Source organism: Sciurus vulgaris (assembly GCF_902686455.1).
Source record: "Sciurus vulgaris genome assembly, chromosome: 11".
NCBI classification, from domain to species: Eukaryota; Metazoa; Chordata; class Mammalia; order Rodentia; family Sciuridae; genus Sciurus; species Sciurus vulgaris.
Window position 1 is genome coordinate 19,850,120 of NC_136472.1, and position 25,114 is coordinate 19,875,233.

At 35.9% G+C, this 25,114-nt stretch overlaps 4 pseudogenes across 4 annotated transcripts in view; 3 read left to right on the plus strand and 1 right to left on the minus strand.

Annotated features, from left to right (window-relative positions):
* The window catches only part of LOC306639149 (olfactory receptor 4C16-like), a 469,263-nt pseudogene that overhangs the window by 366,733 nt on the left and 77,416 nt on the right, over window positions 1–25,114 (minus strand). The window lies entirely within an intron of this gene.
* LOC306639041 (olfactory receptor 4C15-like) lies at window positions 1,530–2,459 on the plus strand (annotated as a pseudogene). The gene has a single exon. The product of its transcript is annotated as an olfactory receptor 4C15-like (transcript).
* On the plus strand, window positions 13,652–14,573 carry LOC306638439 (olfactory receptor 4C15-like; annotated as a pseudogene). Its single transcript has one exon. The product of its transcript is annotated as an olfactory receptor 4C15-like (transcript).
* LOC306638440 (olfactory receptor 4C15-like) overlaps window positions 22,088–25,114 on the plus strand; it is a 37,114-nt pseudogene continuing 34,087 nt past the window's right edge. The window contains exon 1 of the transcript in view: window positions 22,088–22,711. The product of the transcript in view is annotated as an olfactory receptor 4C15-like (transcript). The remainder of the gene's footprint in view (window positions 22,712–25,114) is intronic.

The following is a 25,114-nucleotide window of genomic DNA, read 5'->3' on the forward strand; positions in this document are numbered from 1 at the left end:
AGTTTTACGCACACACACGTATGCTATTTCACTGATACATTTCATTTATATGTACAGGTGAGGGCACATCATTCTTTGAAGCTATGTCTGTCTGTGTCTGTGATGTCAAGAGTTCAAGTAATTATCTTGAGATTTCTGGAGGAGATTTCTGCAGGCAAGGCAGCTGTCGTCTTTAAGTGAGCACACAATAACTACAATGGGTAAAGTCCCATCATCATAAGCAACCTGTGCACATTTTCAAATTTGACCCTCATGATAACCCTGGGAGATGAACAGGTAAGTTACAAATGAACATCTCTTCCTGAAAAGAAACTCTCATCATTTTGAAACATGTATCATGAGATATGTCTGATGAAAGTGGGTCATGTTGGAGTAAGTATTGGAAAATGACTAACTAAGCCTCTGTACTATGACTGACAGCTAACATTCTCTTCCTTACCTTTGTGGTTGTTGCTGGTTTGCGTGTTTAGGGGATTGGCCATACATTGCCATTTCTCATCATTCATTGTGTTTCCTTCATCAAGGTGCCTCATTCAAACATGAACAAAGAATCAGAGACTTTAAGGTTTAAAACCAAAGAGAAATTCTAGAAAAATCAGTCTGTACCAAATTCCTTGCTGGAAAGGAAAAATCCCCATTCTTTTGATGTTGATCCATGGTAAAGGAATTGGTGTGGAGACAGAGGTGCTCTCTGTAATATCCATATCAGGCATCTGTTGTTGGCTTGAACATAGTGTTGTTAAACTTGTGTTTCCCATTAGTAAAATTTGGATGATAAATCTAACAAAGACTGACTCCTACAGAGTGATCCCTAAGCCAAGATGGGCCTTGAATATATCATTTAGGGATCAGGAGGAAACTCAGGATTATGCATAATTAACTTGTTACATGTACTATAAACCTGGACACTTTCCCATGAATCCTCCTCTTATAAAAATAATTAATTCACTCATTTAAAGTCTAATTTGCTTCATATTTTTAAAGAAATATTGGAGGAGTAGTCATCATTTTTCAGACTGTATTAAAGTGTATGTTTTCATAGATGTGACCATTTCCAGATAATAGTTGGCTTGGTAGTAAACACTGTTGTGTACCCATGACAAGCAAAGTTAATAAATCATAGTCCTCCTTTTCTCATATCTTGGGTTCAGTTTCAGAATGGTTCTCAATAATTCACCCTGGAATTCACTAAAAATGATCAAGGTGGTACTTGGTATAAAAACTACTCTTCTTTAACACATGTGGATTCTTATATTTCCCCTTATTAAAACTCTGACATTTTGAAGTATTCACTATTTCTTCCCAATCTTTAATTTTTTCTGACCTCTGTTACCTTCAAATATATCTATTTTGTGTTGTTTAAAGATAAAAACTCAGTAAGTAGTACTCAAAATAACAATACAACACTCATGGTAACCATCAACCTGTTGTTGATTGTAATATTATGAACTGATCTGAAGAGACTGTTATTTATCATACTTGCAGATTTACATGATCACTGTTGTACTTTCACCCTTTCCTAAAATTTCATGCAAAACCAAAGCTACATAACTGAATTCATCTTTGCGGGACTTTCACAGGATCCTACTGTACAGAAGATAGTATTTGTTGTGTTTTTGTTGGTCTACATTGCCACTATTGTGGGCAACATGCTGATTGTAGTGACCATCCTCTGCAGTCCAGCACTGCTGGGATCCCCCATGTACTTCTTCTTGGTATTCCTGTCCTTACAAGATGCAGGTTTCTCCTCGGCCATCACACAAAGATGATTGCAGACTCCCTGTACAAGCAGAAAACCATCTCTTATAAAGGATGCATGATTCAACTTTTTGCTGAACACTTGTTTGGTGGGGCAGAGATGATTATCCTCACAGCCATGGCCTATGACCGCTATGTGGCCATTTGCAAGCCCTTGCACTACTTTTCCATCATGAACTGGAGGCTCTGGGAATTCTGGTAGGGATGTCCTGGACAGGGGGATTTCTGCATTCCATCATACAAATTTTCTTTACTTTCCAGCTGCCCTTTTGTGGACCTAATGTCATTGATCATTTTATGTGTGAGTTGTACCCATTACTGAAGCTTGCATGCACTGACACATCTTTGGCCTTCTGGTGATCGCCAACAGTGGGTTAATCTGCATGATCAACTTCTCTCTGTTGCTTGTGTCCTATGGTGTCATCTTGTTCTCCCTGAGAAGACACAGTGCTAAGGGAAGGAAAAAAGCTCTGTCCACCTGTGGATCTCACATTACTGTGGTGGTTTTGTTATTTGTCCCGTGCATATTCATATATGCACGGCCTTCATCTTCCTTTCCCTTTGACAAAGAAGTAGAAATAGTTTACACCATCCTAACTCCCTTGCTCAATCCTTTGGTTTATACTCTGAGGAATAAGGAAGTGAAAAATTCCATGAGGAAAGTGTGGAAGAGATTGGTGGTGGTTTTTAAGGGAAAATAAAATACTGTACCATAAAGCCTGAATAAGCCCTGGTTATAGGGTGATCTGTTGTGTTGGCAAAAAATCAAACTTGGTAAACATTTCTTGCCAAAGGTGAGAATGTTATCAGCCTTGACTCTGGACTCTGGTGCCAACAGTTATGAGATGTCCAATAACAGTTGGTGTCCTGTTTACTGAAGGATTATAGAAGAATACTCTTAGACTGCAATGGTAGGATGGTTGTAAAAAATGTTTCTAGCACTGTAACATTTTAGTACAAAAAGAAGCCTCTGACAACTTAAAAACCTGGAACAACTTACAGTGCTCCTTAGCTTAACTTTTTGATAAACTTGGGGAGCTAGTTCTGAATCACTGTTCCTCCATCAAAGTGCAGTGTCCTACTTGGTCCAGCTTTTTGCAAAAATATCTGTGTCATGTTTTTCTTCCTCTCCTCTTTCCCCTACTTGAGAATCCTTTGTTGATGCTGTGCAGGTCACAGAACATTACCCAAAGATTCATATAAAGAGTAAATCAGTTATTATTGATCTACAAAATAATTAATTAAATGTCCTTCTATGGAAAGAGATTACATATTTCTAAAAAGAAGATGTTAATATGTGAGGGATTTAAAATTCATGTTTTCAATTTGAGATCATCCCTTCTCTGTGCGTTTACTACTCGTCATTGTTATGTAAATTAAAGATAGCTCAATTTTGTACTTTCTTAAATTTACTTTGGAAAATGGAAGGGATTTAGCCCATCAGAATGATTTCCAATCATATAAAGCTTTGAAAAAAACCCTTGTTGAAGAAAATATTAGAGAACAGGAAAATAAACATAAGATATGATGTAAAAAGATATAATGTTTTGTTACTAGTATCAGTCATTCTGATGTGAAACATCAAGACTTAGGAAAATCAGATAAAAGAGCTTACACCTTTTCAATTCCTCTTACAGGTGGGTTCATTGAAGTCTGTTAGAATTAGAGTTATTTCTTGACTTTGAGAGAACCTGATTGGTCCAATTCTACCTATGGTGGTGATCCCCTGGGTTCAGGTACCCACTTTATATCAATGGACTCTGGGAGAGTAGGTGGGGCATTTCCACAGAGGTCAGCAATGTGAGTCTCTTACATACACTAGTACAAACCAAGGCAGATCCTAAGACACTGTACTACTAGCAACTCCATGTCAAAGCTACAGGTGGGGTGAGTATACTTTCCCCAAACCACAACAGAGGGAATAGAACCTAGTGAAATGAGAAGCAAAAGCGGATTTTTCTAAAGATGATTAATTAGTTTACTCATCGATTTTCATTTTCTTGACTTAGTGTACCTAAGTGCAAATAATTCATGTGATTATGAATAAAGAGATCATTCAAATTTAGAAACATATTTGGTGGTCATTTCTGTTTTGTTAGTCTCAGGTTGTCAAGTTTTATGGGCAATACATTTATTTAGAGTACAATATCAAAGTTTCCCTTGGCAAAACAACACTGATGACCTGCTAGTTGAGTACTGTGGGGGAATTATGTTTTTTTTTTCCCCTGTCTTTAACCTTATATGTCACCCCCAAAACAGAAGAGTATATGATATTAGTTTTCTTTCTCATAGCAGACATGCAAAAGGTACATGTAATTTCACTGACCACCCCTTCAAAAGACTATGAAATTTTAAGTTGTGAGTCTAAAGTTTCAGCTGGACTTTGTGGATGTTAGCCTACTAAGATTGTAACAAGAATCAGACATGTGTTCCCTCTTCTTCACCTCTGCCTGTCCTCAAAGTAGGCAGAGCTTCTTTAGGCCCTCTGCATTCCAAGGTCCTCATATTTCAGTTCATTTATCCCTAAGAACTAGCTCAAGAAGTGTGGATCTGCTAGATTGGCTCCATTGCTTTTTTAATCTGTGAAGCAAAGATTTGAAATGAAGCTACAAAGGAAAACACTATTCTGGCCAGATTGAATTAACCAACACCAATTCATACACTCCAATTCTAACAGGTTTTTATTATTTTAATGCCGAACATTTCATTGCCAACTCTGTTGTTATATACAAGGGGAGAATCTGCTAACATTCAGTAGAGGAATAAACTAGTATGAAAGCTATCTACCCAACATTTGTCATTCCCACTGGTTTGGTGAACAGAATAAGTAAAAATTCTCCCCCAAATGACTGTTTCTTTAACTTTCCATTTTCTTTTCTATGTAGATTGTCTTAGGCATGATAAGGCACATTCTGATGCTTTTAGCATTTAGGTATCTAACTCTTGTGTTAATACTAAGTTCAACGATTACAGTTTCCGTAGTTATTCAAAGGGTTTTCAGAGATAGAGTTTGTTAATGTAAAAAGCATGAATTTAGAAAAATGTCTCTGAATATCTGAAAGAAGACAATATAGAACAAGATCCTAATTTCAAAAATTATTCAGAAATAATCCTTCATGAAATCATAAGTCAGATATTTTCTTGACTTTGTTTACTATCTTGCAATAGTTCTCTTCCCAAACTACTCTGTGGCTACCATGGATTATTGCTCAGTCTTGTACTAGAGATATTACTATGTCTGATTCCCAGATTATCTTTCTTGAGTAGCTCTTAGTGAAAACGTCATTATTTTCCCTTTGGCTCTGACTCCTCTCCTTATCCTCTAAACATTACCATATTTTCCTTACTATTGTTTTTTAAATATAAACTGACATTCTCTTGGAGCCATTCTGAAGATTGTCTCCATAATTATTAGTCAAGAAATTTTGTGAACAGGTAGTAGTTTCCTCAATTAATTATCTATGATTTCTGGATTTATGTTGGCTCTACCTGGATTGTTAGAGTATGTGGCTTTGTGTGGTATGTTGGGTGGTGTGTTAGAGTGTCATACCATGGAGTTTTAAATCTCAGGGTCTCACCCTGGATCTCTGATTTCTCCCTACAAAACTCTATCACCCAGTTTGACCCCAGCTGGGCAGAGCAGTTATATTAAAAAGTCTTATAAAGGAAATCTGTTGAAACAAAAATGTGGGAATGACACATTAAAAGATTATATGATTCAACTCATATCCCCAAACATTTTAAGACTTTATCAAGTATGTCACTTGCTTGGAGAAATCTGGGAAGGCTTTTCTGAGGAGATGATATGTAAACTGGTGTTGTATCCACAGTACAAATGGACAGTGGGATGGGGGATGTCAGAGGCAAGGTTGATGGTGAGATATCAAGCAATTAGGGAATTTATTCAGGATGGAGAACACTTGTTACACTGCAATTTCGATGATCTCAAGCCCAAGAAGGACAAGTGGAAAGGTGGATGGTGGTGCAGGGAGCTCTAAAAGTCATGGTAAGCATCTCAATCAGTGAATCTAAAACTGTAGTAATTACTTTATTATGTTTATGAATCATATTTTAACTGCCCTCTTTTGCAGAGACATGTTTGGGTAGCCTAGGATGGTGGCTAGCGTTGAGCCAAGAGGTGGCGCATAGTTAGTGTTAACACAGCGTGACCTACTTTTGCCTGTTTAGTTAATGTCTCCTCTGTGCTAGTGGTCAACAGATGTTCCTCATGCTTTCTTGATTGGTACCATGCAGCATGCTCCAACCATGCTACTTAATTCTAAGCTGATTGGCTGCCTTAGGTATATAAGACATGCACCTATAGGAAGCACCTCTGATAAGCAGCACCTCTGAGAGATGGCAGAATGAAGATTGCAGAATGCTAGATAGCAGATCACAGATAGCAGGATGAAAGACTAAAGCCACATCTCTAGGTCACAGGTTGCAGGTCACAGGATGCACCTTTAAGAAGCACCTCTGATAGAAAGCACCTCTGATAGCATGCACCTCTAGCATGCACCTTTAGGACGCAGGATGCAGGACGCACCTCTAAGAAGAAGCAGTAGAACTTTGATAAGCATAGCCTCTCTGGAAGAGTAGCACCTCCAAAATTAAGCAAAGTTTCTCTTCCTCTAAGCAGTCTCTCTTCCTCTAAGCAAAGTCTTTCTTCCTCTAAGCAAAGTCTCTCTTTCTCTAAGCAAAGTCTTTCTTCCTCTCAAATCCTCTCTTCCTCTAAAACTAAAAGTAAGCAAAGTCTCTTTTCCTCTATAAACTATAAACAAGTAAACAAACAAGGAAGTAGTACAGATAAAGATAATAGAAGTAGTTCAGTTCCAGTCCACCTCCGATTAATTACCATGGAATTGTTGCTGTGGGCGGCAACAGCAGGATTCTTGCTGCGGGCAGCAACACTCTTTTACTTCGCAAGTGATAGGAAATGAAAAGCTGGGACTGATTGGAAAATGTAAGAATAATTGGTATTATCTGAATTTTCTCCTCTAGAGAATTAAAATAAGCATCTCAATAAAAGCCTGTGAGGATCTACTGAAAGGATTGTAGGATTTACCATATCATACTACGACTTATGACATGTCATTGTGAATATCTGGTGTGTAAGCTCCAATGACTTTCTCACAGAAAGTGAGAGAGATTTTTGTCTGCCATTAAACTGTGTGCAACATTTTATATAGAATTTATAATAATAATAAATATCGTGCAAAGCTTGTTTTTGATGTTTGTTAACATAAAAAGATGTTCTTAAAGCTGGGGGAAGATGTGAAGTTCTTTTTTTTTTTTTTTTTATACCCACAGATAACACTTGATAGTAAGCTTTTCTGAGCCTTCAATGAGAAAGAAATCGGCAAGTCCAAAGCCACTGATGGAGGGTATTTGGGAATCCCTGCATGTCAGTCTTTATTTTATGAAGAGCACAATGAGTCTGCTTGTATATTTTGCACTGAGTTTCTAAATTCAGGGAACAGAAAGATGGATGTCTTCTGTGGGTGTCTGACATTTGAAAAGGGATAGGATCTTTATTGTGAATGATTTCTAAATTCAATTGTAAGTAACAGGTAAAAAAATAAAATAAAATTCAATTAAATAATTTTGAATGACCTTTGTTCTTTGGTGAAGACTTAATCTTGAAAAGATTCTATCATGATTTTATTTTATACTTGCTTAACCAAAAGGCACCCAAATCTCACAACCATGTTTTTGTGGCCTCCTGCTAGGAGGATGACTTATTCCAAGTTTTGTTATTGTTTTCATTGTATGACTATGACATGGGAATCTGGATAACTAGAAATTTCACATTGAACTTTTTGCCCAGAAAAGTGTTTTCCTTATTTCCATTATAGTTTGGTCTCATTTTTCTAATTGTAAATTCCCTCATTCCTAGGGTTTTCATACATGTAGATAGCAGTCTTTTCCACAACCAAAAACCTATTTTATTTTTATTTTATATTCATACAAATCTTCAAGATGTCATGCACTTTAAATTCATTTAATTCTTTTATAATTACTTAAGTTTTTTGGATCTATCATTTGTACCTTCTGATTTTTTGAAAAGACTAGGATGATCTATGGTACCAATATAACTTATTTCACTCAGAAAAGGAACTTTTTGTTTTAAAGCTGTTGTACAGGCATCTGTTTTATAGGTAAGTGAACAATTGCAATTAACGTTTTTAAACAATAAAATTTACCTCTTGGGAAGTCAGTACAAATGATCATAATGAATATAATAACCCCAATAGCACATGGTGCACAGCCACATCTTCTATATGCTCTGCCTACATTGAATTTTCTAGCCTTCCTGGCATCCCTTAAATCTAGTTTTTAGAATGATTATGTTCTACAAGTGAAGATCAAGGGACTAGTTAAATGACAGATCCCTGGTGGACAGTGGGATGTGGTTTGACATCAAACTTCATAGGGATCACTGAGAAAACACACTTCTTAGTCTGGTTTCATCTGTGTCTCAGAATCTAGACAAGAACTTGGTTATCCAAACTGAATTCTGCATGGCTTTAAATTGTCCGACCACTCTCTCTTCTGGTAGATTGCAGTGTGTGGCTGCAAGGCTGTGGGCAATGGCCACATTATGAAATGCAGTACATTAAGTCCATAGACTGTGAAATTAATGGTTCTTTTAGATCTCAACATTTCTCATGAATCACCTAAATTTTGCACTTCTGTGGTGGGTGAATAGACATAAAATTAGATAGGATGTTATATTTAGATGCTGCAAAAATAGAAAATTGTTGATGAGGATCTTCGTGAAAGGGGTTAAACAGTCATATCCTAGTTTTCCCCAAAATATCATTTTAAAGACTATGTTCCTTTACATTAATTACATCTGCCATACCATCTTCCAAATAAATGAAATTAGAAAAGTTCCTTCAATTTCCTCTGTAAATTTTTGTTTGTTTTTAAAAATAAGTGTTTTATAAGCTCAGTTTCTGAGAGAAAACTAACATTTCAAATAATGTATACCTCTTCACATATTTTACATGAAATATTTTTCTTTCATAAATATTCCTTGATGTAGTACATGTTTTCCATATGAACTGGTGGTTGGATAGTTTATCACAGAGCTCTGTTTTTGTATTTACTAGATGCACAAGCATTTAGCCTGAATCCTACAGAAGACAGTACATTCTATACACAAATGCTCAGTGCTCTATTCCTGAGTATGGTGGGAGATGAAAGCATCTTTAGATAGAAATCCAAGAGCAAAAAGACAGGAAAACAGAAAACAAAAGCTCCAATTGCTTGGGACAAAAGTTTTGCAGATACATGAGCAAGTAAAATACCACAGAAAATTGTGTCTTGGCACATGACACTGATGAAAAATTTCTCCTTGAGGAGAAACAAAAGAGTATTTCTACAAGTTCCTGACCTATGAGGAAGACTCTTTAAAATCTAGATGGAAATCCAGGAGGAAAATTTTTCTTCTCTCTTTTACTTTATTTATGAGACTGCTCCTGAGAAGTGCTGGGGACTTTCTCTACCTTGAGGTCATAGGGTCTCTTCCTCTTTCTTAGGTGCAAACCCGTGGATACAGACATCACATTTTACAGCCCACTGAGCAAAATATTTTTCCACAGGGATGGCCATCACAGGAATTTTAAAATAACTGATGCATGGTGAGATTTATGGTTTGGATTTTCATGAATGATTTCAAGTTGTGATGCAGTGCTTGAAATTGTGGTTGTTGTGGCAGGCCTTAGTTCAGAGCGCAGAATGAAACTGTCAGCAACTGTGCACTTGGTATAATTGCATGACTTTCAGGAGCTCAGGTCATGTTGAACAAGAATTATAAGAATAGAAATGTCAAGGGATGTGGAAGTCAATAAAATATTACATTTAGAGTGCACTGCACATAGGTGGCCCAGAATAAATGTCCAATAAGCAGCAGCTCTTAGAGTGCATCTTTTTTTGGTAGGAGATATTTGGTGAAATGATAACATCAAATCTAATGAAATGAGGCCCATTTTCAGTTTTTTTATCTTCAAGGGAAATCCGATTTAAACTAAAATTAGTAAATGCATAAAGGGTGTGGAGGGCTGGGCCTGTTGTAGGGCCATTAATGGAGAGTTTACAGTAGGTTAAATTTTAATTTAATATTCCCTGTTTTGGGAGTGTGTTGTTCCACCTTTGCGAATAAAAGGTCTTCCAACATCACATCCTCTTCCTGAACCATTTTGATGATGGAGAGTCTTGTGTGATGTTTGATAATTATGTTCAATTATAAATATTTTCATAATTGTAACCAGATGGTTATAGCAAATTAAGAATCTCTCACTGTAATATTTTATCTTTCGGATTTTAAAACTCTATTTAAAATGTGAATAGCAATGGGGGGAATTATTATAATGATTTTGATTTTTCCTTAATCTGTTGCTGTCTTTTACCTTCTATAACATTTTGTCATTAAATATATTATTAAATGGGCATCTTTCACATTGAGCTGAAATTCTTTCATATGATACTGTGATATTTTCCATGATTGAACTGTCCCCATGTCATTTACCTTCATGATATATTTTTAGGATTTAGAAAAGTAGTTGACAGAATACAAACACATTTACATTCTGAAAGTATTTGCCAATTTGTTTTCAACACCATTACATTTAAAAGATATTTTTATTACAATTGATAATCTTGTGATTCATTCAGTCCTTTATTTCACTGTAGGCTTGTGCTGTTCAAATATGGTGACATCAGTATCTCTTATATTCCTTTTGACTTCCACTGTGAACCCACATTTATAATTCCTGTGTGTTTTTTGTCATAGTCAGGCAACTAGAGATATGGGTCTTTGTTAAATGGCACATTTCTGTTAGACAATGAGGATGGAATTAATTGTAGGGTTTTGAAAGCAGACATTGATCACTGCTTTTCTTTCTATTAATTTTTCATTTGGGGTAATTTTAACCAACCAAAAAGTTGCATAAATATAGAAAATTCTTGTGGAATATTCAATTTTTGTTAATATTATTACACTGTTATGGGTGCATTTGTCAATGTGTGAATTAAACATAGACACATTTTTATAAATACACACCAAATTTTATTCATATTTCACTAATTTTTCCACTATTGTTCTTTTGATATCCCAGTGTTCAATCCAAGAAAACAACTTTTAATTAAGATAATTACCATTGAATGATTTAAAATTCTGAACTATGTGATCATGAACCATAAGGCAGAGCACATTCTCCATGTCAGATTTTTGACATTAATATTGTGAATTACTTTCATTTGGGGAAAAAAAGATTGTTTCATTTACATTCAACAATATTTTAATTGTGCAGTGGTATTGCTCTTAGACCACCCAGAAAAAAGAAGTGGAAAGATAAGATGTCTATAATTATAGATTAATTTAGGACCCTGTCTTCACCCTCTCATTCCATTTGGTTTTCTCTCACAATGAAATATGTGAAGGAGGAATGCATACAGATGGGTCTGAGTACACAGTAACATAATTAGGGGCTTCTAGGGATAGTCAAAATGCAGTATATTTAAAATAATATTTCTTCACTGCTAATGAGTATTTTTATGTCTATGACTATCTCATTTTCACAAGAAATCTATTTATAGGCATTAATCCCATAACTAGAAGAACTATAACAGGAAGCTTACAGAAATTTAAGGATTTTAAGTAACCAAATTCATGCCATAGAACAAACAGAAGGATCTGAGATTGAATGCATATCCACCAATATTCTCACTCATTTCCTTTCTTTGCCTTCCTGCTGTGGTCCTAGCCTAAGAAATACACTTCTTGATGATGTATTACTATTCTTTATTCTGTAATCAGTGGGTTTCTTACTGATCCAATGACCTTTGAGAGTTCCTTTTATACTATTGTTTTTTCTTTAAGTGGCTATGAAGTTCAAAGTACAGACATTGGTCAGGAAGTAACTGTAATCCCAATGGAAATGATTGCTTTAAAGTAAGTGGACAAAGGAGTATTAATTCATACAAATATATATTAGTTAAGTAAAAATTTTAAATCGGTACTGTTTACTCTAAATGGGAGTCATAAAAATCAACTTGTTTTTTATTCTCACATAAACCCCTATTAATCTTTGTGAATACATATATATGTAGAAAATTTTATATGAACACACATATGCTATTTGACTGATGCATTTCAGTTATACATACAAGGAAGGACACATCGTTCTTTTAAACTGTGTCTGTCTGTGGACTGTGATAACAAGAGTTCAAGTAATTATATGTGTGAACCATGGAGGAGCTCTCTGAAGGCAAGACAGCTGGCTTCTTTAAGTGAGCACATAATAACTACAATTGATAAGCAACATTTTCACACTTTCAAATTTGACTGTCATGATAACCCTGGAAGATGAGCAGGTAAGCTATAGAAGAACAACTCTGCCTGACAAGAAATGTCTCATCTGTTTGAAACATTTATCTTGAGTTATACTTGATGAGAGTGGGTCATGTAGTAGTAAACATGGGCAAATGATTAAGTCTCTAGACTGTGGCTGATAGCTATCATGTTCTCTTCCTTACCTATGTGGTTGTTGCTGGTTTGCATGTTTAGGGGATTGGCCATACATTCTCATTCCTGATAACTTGTTAGATTTCCTTCATCAAGGTGTCTCACTCAAATATGAACAAAGAACCAGACACTTCAAGATTTATGAGTTAGAGGAATTATAGACTGGTAAGACTGCAGTGAAGTCCTTGCTTGAAAAGGCAAATCTCATCCTTCCCTGCTGATCCAGGACAAAGGACTTGGGTGTGGAACAGAGGTGCTGTGCATGACATCCCATGTCAAGCATCTGTGTTTGCTTGAACTTGGGGTCTTTAAGCTTGAGTTTCTCATTAGTAAAATTGAGATAATAACATGTAAAACAGACCGGATCCCAGACTGTGAGCCCTGAGCTATGACTGGATGTGAATATCTCATTCAGGGGTCATGATGACACACAGCAGTAGGCATCATTATTTGCACAAACTTGCATACTTACTTTTAAATAATGAAATATTGAAAAAAAATCTATACTTGTTTCATGCTTATTATAGAGCTATATACTTTCCCAAGAATTTTTCTTATTAATGAAAGAATAAATTCAGGTGAATGGTCAATTCACTTTAAAGTTTTTAAAGAAATATTGAGAAGTACCTCATAAAGTGAATGCTTTTCTATTTCTTTTATAGATAATACTGTCCCCAGTAGTAATTGGCATGCTGTTCTCCACTGCTTCATGCCCATTGCAGGCATGGTCAGTAAATGAAAGTCCTTCCATAGTTTCAGAATGGTTCTCAGTCATTTACCCAGAAGTCACTGTTAATTCATCAATGTCACTTGAAACAAAAACTATTCTTCTTTAACATATGTGCATGCTTTCTTTTCCCCTTATTAAAGCTCTGGAATTTTGAAGCATTTGGGATAATTCATCCCCATCACAATTTTATCTGACCTCTGAAAACTACAAATTTCTTGCTTTTGCTCTCAGTGATAATAACTCAATGAGTAATTCTCATCATCATAATAAAATATTCATAAGCAGTATACAACGTGAGCACACACTTCTAATTTCAGAGGCTCAGGAAGCTGAGGCAGGTTGATCACAATTTCAAAGTTAACCTCAGCCACACAGCAAGAACCTAAGAAACTTAGTGAGACTCTGTCTCAAAATAAAAAATAAACAAATGCTGGGAATGTGTGTCAGTGTTTAAGCACCTCAGGCTTCCATTTCTGGTACCCAGAAAAATAAACAAAGAAAGAAAAAAAAACCTCATGAGTATGTATCAGCTTGTTGGTGTGACTTATAAAAAACTGTCATGTAAACTTTTTTTTTTTATTGTACTGCAGATTTACATGATCAGTTTTACTTCAACCATTTCATTAGAAATCATGAAAAACCAAAGCTTCACAACTGAATTTGTCCTCCTGGGCCTTTCACACAATCCTACTGTTCAGGAAATTGTATTTGGCATGTTTTTGTTGGTCTACATTGCAACAATTGTGGGCAACATGCTGATTGTAGTGACCATTCTCTGCAGCCCTGCACTGCTGGTCTCCCCCATGTACTACTTCTTGGCAGTCCTGTCCTTCCTGGATGCCTGCTTCTCCTCTGCCATTACACCAAAAATGGTAGTGGACTCCATTTATGAAAGGAAAACCATCTCTTATGAAGGATGCATGATTCAATTTTTTGCTGAACACTTTTTTGGTGGGGCAGAGATGATTATCCTCACAGTCATGGTTTATGACCACTGTGGCCATTTGCAAGCCTTTGCACTACTCTTTCATTATGTATGAACTGGAGACTCTGTGGCATTCTGGTGGTGGTGTCCTGGACAGGGGGCTTCTTGCATTCCATCATCCAGATTCTCTTTACCTTCCACTTGCCTTTCTGTGAGCCTAATGTCATTGATCATTTCATGTGTGACCTGTACCCATTACTGGGGCTGGCCTGCACTGACACCCACATTCTAGACCTTCTGGTGATCACCAACAGTGGATTAATCTGCATCATCAATTTCTCCCCGTTGCTTGTCTCCTATGGTGTCATCTTGTTCTCCCTGAGGACACTGCTGAAGGGAGGAGGAAAGCTCTGTCCACCTGTGGGTCTCACATTACTGTTGTGGTCTTGTTATTTGTCCCGTGTATATTTATATATGCAAGGCCACCATCTGCTTTGTCTTCTGATAATGCAGTGGAAATATTTTACACCATCCTGACTCCCTTGCTCAATCCTTTGATTTATACTTTGAGAAACAGGGAAGTGAAAAATGCCATGAGGAAATTGTTGAAGACTATTGATGGTTTCTGATTAAAACATAATATATAACAATTCAAAAATATAATGTGTAGTGTGAAAAAACTTAGTATTTACTTAGATGAACACTCAGATACTTTCTGGGATCTCCCTTATATGAAAAGATGTTACATAATTCTCAGGAGAAATTATACCAATGGGAAGTTAAAACTTATGTTTTCAATTGGAAATCACACTTTTACTGGGAGTTGCCTACTCAGTATTCTCATATGTAAATTAAAGATAGTTCAATTTTAATACTTTCTTGAATTTTTAAAATTAGAAAGTATTTAAATTATGAGAATGATTCCCATTCATAAGTTTGAAGAACAAAAACCTTTGTTTAAGAAAATATTAAAAAGTACACATTTCAAGTGTAAAGAACATATTCTCTGACCATGAAATCAGTGATTCTGATGTAAAACATCAGGAAACAGAAAAATTAGAGAGAGGAGTTTTCAAGGCACCTGCATCACTTCACTTCATTTTAATGGTGGGTCTAATATCATCTGTTAAAGTTTAGTCACTTTTTGAATTTGAAACATAGAATCTGATCAGCTCATTCCTGCCTATGCAGGTAGTCCCCTTGGATCAGGTGGACACCTCATACCAATTGGCTGTAACAGAGAAGTTGGACTGATTCCACAGGGGAGTCAGCAATGGAGGTCTTCCATTCTCTTACAATCACTGACAACTCCTGAGATACCACACTACTAGGTATACCAGGTCAAACTACAGGTGTAGTGAGCACACCTTCCCCATGCCCCTGCAGAGGGAATAGAACTCAGAAGAACTAGATGTAAAAGAAGATTTTCAAAAGAGGGTTAATTAGAGATTACTTGGTGATTTTCATCTTCCTCACTTCTTATACCTAAGTACAAATAATTAATTTGAGCAAATATCAATAAAAAGATCATTCCAAGTTATGAATATATTTGTTGTCATTACAATGTTTTGTTAGTCTCTGGTTGTCAAGAGTCACAGGTGATAAGTTTGTTGAGAATTAAATGTTTAACCTTTGCCCTAGCAAACAAAAACACTGATAACATGCCAGTTGAGTATTATGGGCATTCAAAGTAAATCATCCATTTTGTCCTTCTTTAATCTTACCAGCCACCCCAAAGTAGAAGAGTATATATTAGTTACCTTTCTCATAATAGACTGCAAAAGATAAATGTAATTTCATTGATCACCCTTGAAAAAATTCATGAAAAACTGAATTCTGAGTCTACACCTCACTTTGACAGTGTGGGTGCACTGCAGCAGACCAAGTGTGATGAGGCTCAGACACGCGAGTGTGCTTCCCCTTTGCCTTTCCGTTTCTTCACGCCTTCCTGTCCTCAAAGCCTGGGAAGCTTCTTCATGCCCTCTGCCTTTCAAGGTCCTCCTTTTTCGTTCATTTATTCCTAAGAACTAGCTCCAGAAGTATGGATCAGATAGGTTGACTTCATTGCTTTATGTACCTGTGCAGCCAAGACTTGAAATGTAGCTATAACATAAAACACTGTTCTGGCCAGATTGTGCTGACAAACACCAAATCATATCTGCACCATCATACATCTGAATTCAAATATGTTTATATTATTTTAATGCCCAACATTTCACTGTGGACCTATAGTTCTATACACGGAGAACTTCCACTAATATTCATCAGGGTGGTAAACAAATAGTGAAAGTAATACTTAGGAAGTAAGTGACTTTCCTGGTGCAATTGGGAAGGCTTTTCTGAGGTGGTGGTATTTAAATTGGTATCCTGTCCACATTAGAAATGAAGACCAGAGGAAGGGTTTACGGTGTGCAACATGGATTGATCAGGGAATGTGTTCAGTAGGGACAGGAGCTCATGGAGCATGCATGAGCTCAAGTCTAGGAGGACAAATGGAAAGGCAGATGGCGGCACAAGGAACTTTGAAAGTTATTAAGAACATTTCAACCATTGCATCTGAGAACTGTAGCAACTATTTCATTATGTTTATCAAGCATCATACGTTTTTTGGGGGGTATCAGGAATTGAATTCAGGGTACTCAATGACTGAGCCACATTCCCAGCTCTATTTTGTATTTAATTTAGAGACAGGGTCTCACTGAGTAGCTTAGAGCTTTGCTATTGCTTAGGCTGACTTTGAACTCACAATCCTCCTGCTTCACCTCTGGAGTCCCTGGGATTACAGGCATGGACCATGGCATCTGGTACTGGGAAGGACATTAAAGATAAGACAATGGAACTCATAATACAGAATGGAAGCTTCTGATTTAACTGTCTGTGTAGTTTACTAAGTGTGCCTGATGTCATAGATTGCATTAGGCTCCTGCTGCAGGATTGTTCAGGAAAATCCATGTGGCTGATGTGCAGAACTGCTTCAGGTCTAGTTTTCATAACTTGGTCTCACCCTTGCAATTTGTTAAATCATTAAGACAACAGAAGAGAAGTTCAGGCATTTGTTAAGAAGGAAACCAGCAGAGAGAAAGGATATTATTTTCATCCACATTTAAGAAACAGTAAGAGTATAAATGTTGAGACATACAGGGAAATCAGCAGAGCTATGCTGTGGGAAGAGGAAAGGACCAGCAATCTGAGAAGAATGTATACCTTAGATAGCCAGGAAAGGGTATATGATTACTTAGGACAAGATAAATTTTTAATTGCTAAAGAATAATCCTAGATCAAATATATGGTAAATTTAAAGAATAACAGAAAACTTAATTACAAGTGGGATTTGAATTTATTGTTGAATTTGTAATAATTATTTAATAAAATGTTACTGATATGTACATACACATACATGTAAATTATCTGAGATTTATTGCTTAAAGTACAGTTAGTAAAATAGTACCTCTAATGACAGCCCTATTACCAATCTCTCTTACAATTTTGAAAGATCCATATATATGTATAAATAATAAAACTTAAAACAGAAATTCTATTGTTTGTAGAGCAATCGATGCAAGAAATAGTTTTGTTGCTAAATAATTAGTTTTGTTAGGAAGAGTAGAGTGAGTAATGTGAATATTGGGGGCACAGAGAGGCCAACTTTCCAAAACCACTGTTCAAGGAGGTGGTCTGGTGCCCACAAGTCATGATTTGAGGGACCCCTGAACAATCTCAGGAACAGGAACAGCAATTCAAGAGTAGACTACCAAGGAAGAAGAGGCTGAGGAGTGTTCTAGGAGAAACATGCTACCTCATCAGAATACAGACCTAAAATTGATATTGAAGAATATATGGAGGTTAGAGAGGGCTATGTCCATGGTGTGGTCATTTATGGAAAGTTTTCAATAGTTTAAAATGTTTATATAAGATGCTGGATTATTTTAGCCTGTTAGTTCCACCTTTGCAAATAAATTAAACATAAACCTCACATTCTTCTGAACTTTAAGGAAATTTGATATTTAAGTTTTAATCTTGAGGTTTAATTCTAAATATTTCTATAACAGTAACAAACATACATTTCAATTAAAAAGTCTTTAATTGTTTTATGTTTCCTTCTAAATTATAATATTATATTTAAATATTTATAAATGGTCAGTGATTTTTTTCTTCTGCATTTCTCACTTATTATTAAATGCTTCTTATTTTATGTCCTCATGCTATTAATGTTTTATTGATAGTATCATCTGAATGACAATTTGTAATAGTCATATTTATATCAACATCTGAATTGCTGAATACATTAGATATTTCTCAATTAACAATATTAACATTGAATAATTTTGCAATGTAAATATTTCCCATCTCTTCATTTTTAGAATAAATTTTTATGCTGGGGGTTACTAGTATAAGCGATAGATGCATACTTATGATTCTGGAATTATTTAGTTGTATATTTTTCAGAAATTATTACCTGAATTGATGAATTTTGTTGCCATTTTAGAGTAGGAGTCATTTTTTAAAGCATTTTTTTTGTGAGGGGTGGTGCCGGGGATTGAACTCAGGGGCATTTGACCACTGAGTCACATCCCCAGCCTTGTTTTGTATTTTATTTAGACACAGGATTTCTTTGAGTTGCTTAGGGCCTTGCTTTTGCTGAGACTTGCTTTGAACTTGAGATCCTCTTTCCTCAGCCTCCCAGGCAGCTGGGATTTGAGGTGTGCACCACCATGCCCTGCCAAAGCATGATTTTTAAAAGACACATAATATTCTTATGACTGGTTAATTTTTACTTCACTTTGTTTATGCAGACCCTGCCTAAAATATTGCTGACCTGAATATTCACATTTTCCTTTTGATTTATTCCTTTCATGAATCAGAAAGTTTAGGCATGGTAGGTCATTCAGTGGTATACAGGTATTAACAATGAAACTGGGATTGCTGCCTTTTGGATAAAACAAAACAAAACAAAACAAAAACGGAACAGATATTTTCTTTTTGCTCAACTTTGGAATAATTTTAGATTATCAGAAATAAGATGGTATAGCAGGTTCTAGTATGTTACTCACTCAATTTTCTTTAACACTGTTTTCTTATGCTATCGTAGGTATGTTTGCCAAGATCAACAGAGACTTGTAAATAATATAAGACTTTGCTGGGCATGGTGGCACATGCCATAATCTCAGCCACTGGGGAGGATGAGGCAGGAGGATCACAAATTTCAGGCCAGCCTGAGCAACTTAGTGAGGCCCTAAGCAACATAGTGAGAATGTCAAAAAATAAAAAGGACTGGGGATGTGGCTTAGTAGTTTAGTGACCCTGCAGTCAATGTTTGATATTAAGTAGTAATAATAATAATAATAATAATAATAATAAAAATGACAATTTATATTTAAATAATTCTCCACTACTTTCCCTTTTCCGTAGTAGGATTCAACCTGGGAGAACACAGTACATTTAAGAAATTACATTTAAATGATATAAAATCATAAAACTTGTGGTCATAAACCATGAGCACACTGTAATTTTTATTGTTGCTGTTTTAGGACTAATTCTGGAAATTCATTCTTTGAATAAAGAAAATTTGTTTTTATTTGAAGAGTATTTAATCCAAAAATGGTATTGGTCTTAGATCACCTCCTGGTAAAGGTAATGAATAAATGAGTTATTTAATTATTTGATTAACATGAGGACTTGTCTTCCTTTCAACCTTCCACTCAGATTGGATTTTTTTGGTACAGGAAACAGGAATGGAACCAGGTAGGATTGAGGGCCACAGTAATGCATTCAAGGAATGCAGGGATGCAAGAATGCAAGATGCAAGAATGCAGATATTTAAAATTGTTGTGTATTTTTAAAGCATCATTTTTTTATGGCAAACAATCATCAAAACATTTTACATTTGTAAATCAGTAAGAGGAAAAGTGCTTATCAGCCTTGTCAACGTGAGGCTGGAGTCAGAGGCAAAGGTTGTCATTCTGCTCTGTGTCCTTGGCTGTGGCAGGTCATTCTCAGCCCTCCCCACCATATGTGCTTCTGACTGCATTGAGGTCTCTAGTGGCTGACCTCACTGGTCTCTGCAGAGGAATGATGCAGATATCCTTTCCTGTGAATGAGTTTAATAGGATTTTAGAATTTTTAAGAGCCATTAATAATCTGGTCTCATCCTCAGAAAGATTGGAACCCAGGTCTGCATAAGTCTGGAGAAGATATCCTTCCTCATTCTTTTTCTTTCCTGCTTTGGTAATTATATATTGATCTTCTAAGACTGTTGTCTGACTGAGTCACCTTGTAGGGTTTGCTTTATACTCTTGTTTCCTTGGTGACAGCGTGTGAGTGGTAGACACAGAGCTCATGGTGCAGACACTAGTGAGGAATGAAGTGAAAGCACAGTGACAGTGATTGCTTTCAGACTGGCAGAGGACACATGCTAAGTAAGGCACACAGTTGTGTATGTTAGCTTTATTAACATCAAGTTGTTTCTGCTGGCTCTAAGAGGAAGTCATAAAAATCAGCTCACTTTTCATTCTTGAAAAAACCCAATGATTGTTTTATTCCCCTATTTTAACAACCAAAACTGCATATGTATGCATATATGTTCATATAAATATCCACAGGTACAAACGCTATTTGCATTTCAGTTACATGGACAGGTGAGGATACAGTCACATTTGAAACAGTCAGCCAGTGGTAAATGATTTCAAGAATTGGGAGTGTATTTCTGGAGAATTTATGGAAAAGATTCCTGTGAGTGTGACCATCTGGTTTTCAAGTAGGGACGCTTTTATCTTTCATATTTTTACATTTATAAATTTCACCATCATTATAATTCTGGGAGATGAGTACTTAAGCTGTTTGTGAATATTTATATCTTACAATAAAGTCACTTAAACTTGAAACAATGTGTTTTGAAGAATTATATCTGCTTAGACAGGGTCACATTGAATGTATAATTAACATAAAATAAAGTCTCAAGACTTTCAATTCCTTCAGTTCTTTCTTTCCTTACTTAGGAAAGGTAAGGAGATTGCCAATATGCATTTGTAGATGGCTCGAAAATTGCCTTCTGACTCTTCATCATGTGCCCTGCTTACTTTATCAAGACTCCTCATTCAAACATGAGTAAAGGAATAATATACCTTAAACTGAAGATGGACTGACACTATAGAGATCATGTCTGAAATTCCTGCTGGAAAAGGAAAAGTCCTACTTATTTCTTTGTTGATCTTCTTAAAAATAATTGAATTTTAAAGCTAAAATTACAAATCAAGAATCTGTCATTTGCTTCAAATTAACAACTTTAATTATAAATTCTTCTCCAATAAATATGGATATTAAGACCACACAGATGTGAATCCTGAGCAATGTGCCAGTAATTCATCGTAAAACAGGTATTATTTTTATTAACCTTCTTCAGATTTTTAAATGATAAGTTGCAAGTAAAAATCTCAACACTTTGTATATACTTACGCATCTAGAATAGTAGAGCTATGCAGTTTTTGTTTTATAAAAATGAATCATCTCATTCAAAGGACCAATTCTTTCCAAAGTCTTAAAGAAAGCTTTCATTTCTTCTTCTAATGGTAGATGAGGTAGTCCTCTTGTCAAGCATGGCAGGCTACTCGTCACTGTCTCATTCCATGCCTATGGAAAGCATGATTAATAAATAATAGTCTCTCCTGGTTTGCAACTTGAGTATGGCTTCAGGATGCCTTTCAGTAACTCTCTGTAGGCAGGTACTACACAAAGGTAAAAGCTGGACTTGAAAATAAAATGTAACATGCCCACCATTTTGAAAATATGTCTTTTTCAAAGTATATAGCAATTTACCTGTACCTTAACTTTTCCTGATCTACAACAGCCTTCAATAAATATCTAATATTATGTTCTTATTAATAACAAAAGCACTCAAAATAAGTTCACATAATGATGCACCAACTAGTTGATGACTATAATACTACAAATAGCTTGAAGCAATTTTTTAATCCTAATAGTATGTTTTCATGACTGCTCTTTTATCTTCGCCTTTTCCTTGGAAATCATGCAAAATCAGAGCACTGTAACTGAATTTGTCCTCTTGGGGATTTCTAATCATCCAAGAGTTCTGAAAATACTATTTGTTATATTTTTGTTGGTCCACATCTCAACCATTGGAGACAACATGCTGATTGTACTGATCATCCTCTGTAGCCCTGCACTGCTGGACTCCTCTATGTACTTTTTCTTGGCAGTCCTATTCATCCTTGATGATTGCTTTTCCTCTGTAATCACATCAAAGGTTATCATAGACTCCCTGTATGAGAAGAAAACCATCTCTTACAAAGAATGCATGATTCAACATTTTGCTGAACGCTTCCTTACTGGGACAGAAATGGTTACCCTCACAGTATGGCCTATGACTTCTATGTGGCCATTTGCAAGCCCTTGCACTACACTTCCATCATGAATTGGAGACTCTGTGGCTTTCTGGTGGGAGTGTCCTGGACCCCCAGGGGGCTTCTTGCATTCTGTCATCCAGATTCTCTTTACCTTCCAGCTGCCCTTTTGTGGGCCTAATGTCTTGATCATTTTATGTGTGACCTGTACCTATTACTGGAGCTGGCCTCCACTTACTCACATCCTAGGCCTTCTGGTGATTGCCAACAGTGGGTTAATCTGCATCATCAACTACTCCTTGTTGCTTGTGTCCTATGGTGTCATCTTGTTCTCCCTGAGGATACACAGTGCTGAAGGGCGGAGAAAAGCTCTGTCCACCTGTGGATCTCACATTACTGTGGTGGTTTTGGTATTTGTTCCCTGCATACTTACATATGCATGGCCTCCATCTTCCTTCCCCTATGAGAAAATGGTGGTCACATTTTACACCATTCTGACTCTCTTGCTTAATTCTTTGATTTACACTTTCAGGAAGAAAGAAGTGAAAATGTCATGAGGAAAGTGTGGAAGAGTGGTGCTGGTTTCTGGTGAAAGTTAGACATCAAACACTTAAAAAAATCAAATTCTTGAATTAGCATTTAAAGTGTTTTTGATTAAAAACTTTATAGGATTTATTTGTATAGAAATATGATAATATACATTTATAGAAAGTCTTCCATGTCAAGGTCAGAAATTGGTTTACTTTCACATTAGGTATTAGATCTGAGCTGACAACTTGATATATCATATGTAAATTTAAAAAGTTTGAATTTTATGTTTCCTTAGGATATGATAATAAATTAAGAATGAAAAGACAAAATACTTACTGATTACTTTCCTTTCACTTTATTCTTTTCAAAATCTTTGCAGAGGGAAGACAAAAGTATTTTTCCCATTACTAACAGAAATTTAGTCCCACTATTTCATGTTATAAAAGATTGAGGACAGTGATTTTAGTGACTGTTGAAGAACAACCAGGACTCAAAACAAGCAGAGAGTAGAGACTCACCAAACCTCTACTGTAGGACATACTGTGTTAGGTGACTTCAGCATTCAGTGTGAGCTGCAGAATTTGAGTCCCATTTTGCATTTCCTGAGAGGTAGGAATTGATTGGTCCAGTTCTGCCTATGCATAGCTCCTCTCAGATCAGAAAAGCACCAGTCAGCTACAAAGGGACAGAGGGCACATTCCATATGGGAGTCAACAATCAGTATTTCTTATTCATTTGCAGCAAAGGGAACTCTTGGGGCACCACTGTACCATCAATAACCTTATTATGGTGCATATGTAGTCCTGTGAATTCTCCCCCTAGCAGATGAAATAATAACCTGAGGCACCACAAAGAAAAAAGTCAATTTTAAAAGACAATCACATTTCAATTTATATGATTTTAATTTTCTTGACTTTGACTACCAAGTGAAAATAATTCTATTGGAAAAATTATCAATGAAGAGATAATTTAAATATAGATACATATGTCATTCCCATTACTAACATTTAGTAATCTCAGGTTACCATGTAGTTTCTGAAACAAACCTATGTACTGAAATATTTCAATTTCTCCTCCCAACACTTATGGCTTTAGATTGCCATTTTGTTTTCTAGGTAGCTATGCTTAGGCATGATGACATTCACCCTAGAGATTTTGTTGGGCTAACATTAAGCTGATTCCTTGTAGTTACATTGTAGTTTCAGGAACACATTGCAAATGTAAAATGTGGGGATTAAAAAAAATTTTCTGTATATTTGAAAGAGTAACAGGAAGTTTCTAACTTTAAACAGGAAATGATTCAGTAGTGATGCTGTATTAACTCATAGGTAGTAAGAAAGCATGACTTTGCTCATATTCTTGCAATTGGTCTCCATTTCATTAGAGAAAAAAGTGGAGTCCTGACAGTCACCTCCAAGGCTCTACAAATTGGGTGACTATGACCTCCCTGACTGCTTCTTTCTCACACCTCCCTCCCTCTGGGCTCCTTTTCATTCAATGAACACACAGGGGCATCTACTAGTTCGCAGCCTCTGTACATATTTCTTGCCTTAGACCCTTCTTCCATCACTGTGCTGGCTCACTCTCTTACTCTCTCTTCATCCCACATCGTCTAGGTTTTAAAAAGCAGAACTCTGCACTGTGGCTTTCATTAAGCCTCCTCATCACCAACTATCTGTTCTTACAACTGTATCCCTCTCTGATCCTCCATATAATTTGTATACTTGTATTTTTATTTGTCTCCTTTGATAGACTCTAAGCTCCATGGGAGGGGATTTCTTTCTGTTTTGTTCACGGATGCATCTCTGTCTTACTAAACATTCTTTGGCTGAATGAATGCATGTTATATCTTCCCTTAGAAAAGTTTAAACCTATCTCTGATATTAACTCCTTGGAAAGGTTTGCAAAGTGAATATAGTTATTGTGGGCATTATTCTGAAGATGTTGATAAAAATTACAGCTCATACTTTAATATAGTATAGAATGGGATCTTTCAAATAAATTCTATTTTTAGTTATGTCCTATATCTATACTACATTATTTTCTATAAGACTTTTTATTCTCCATTCATTCTCCCAACCTTTGCAAAAATAAATGTTAGCCTTAGTGATCTGTAGATATTTCAGAGCTCAGTAAAATATTGTTTCAAATGTCCATTTTATTGGTTAGATTTGATGTGAACCATTTATTTATTATTCATTGGAAGGTTTACCCTAGTAAGATGTAATTTTAAGTGAACAGATTTTAAAGAAAGGTCCTAATTCACTTTGAGATCTTACATG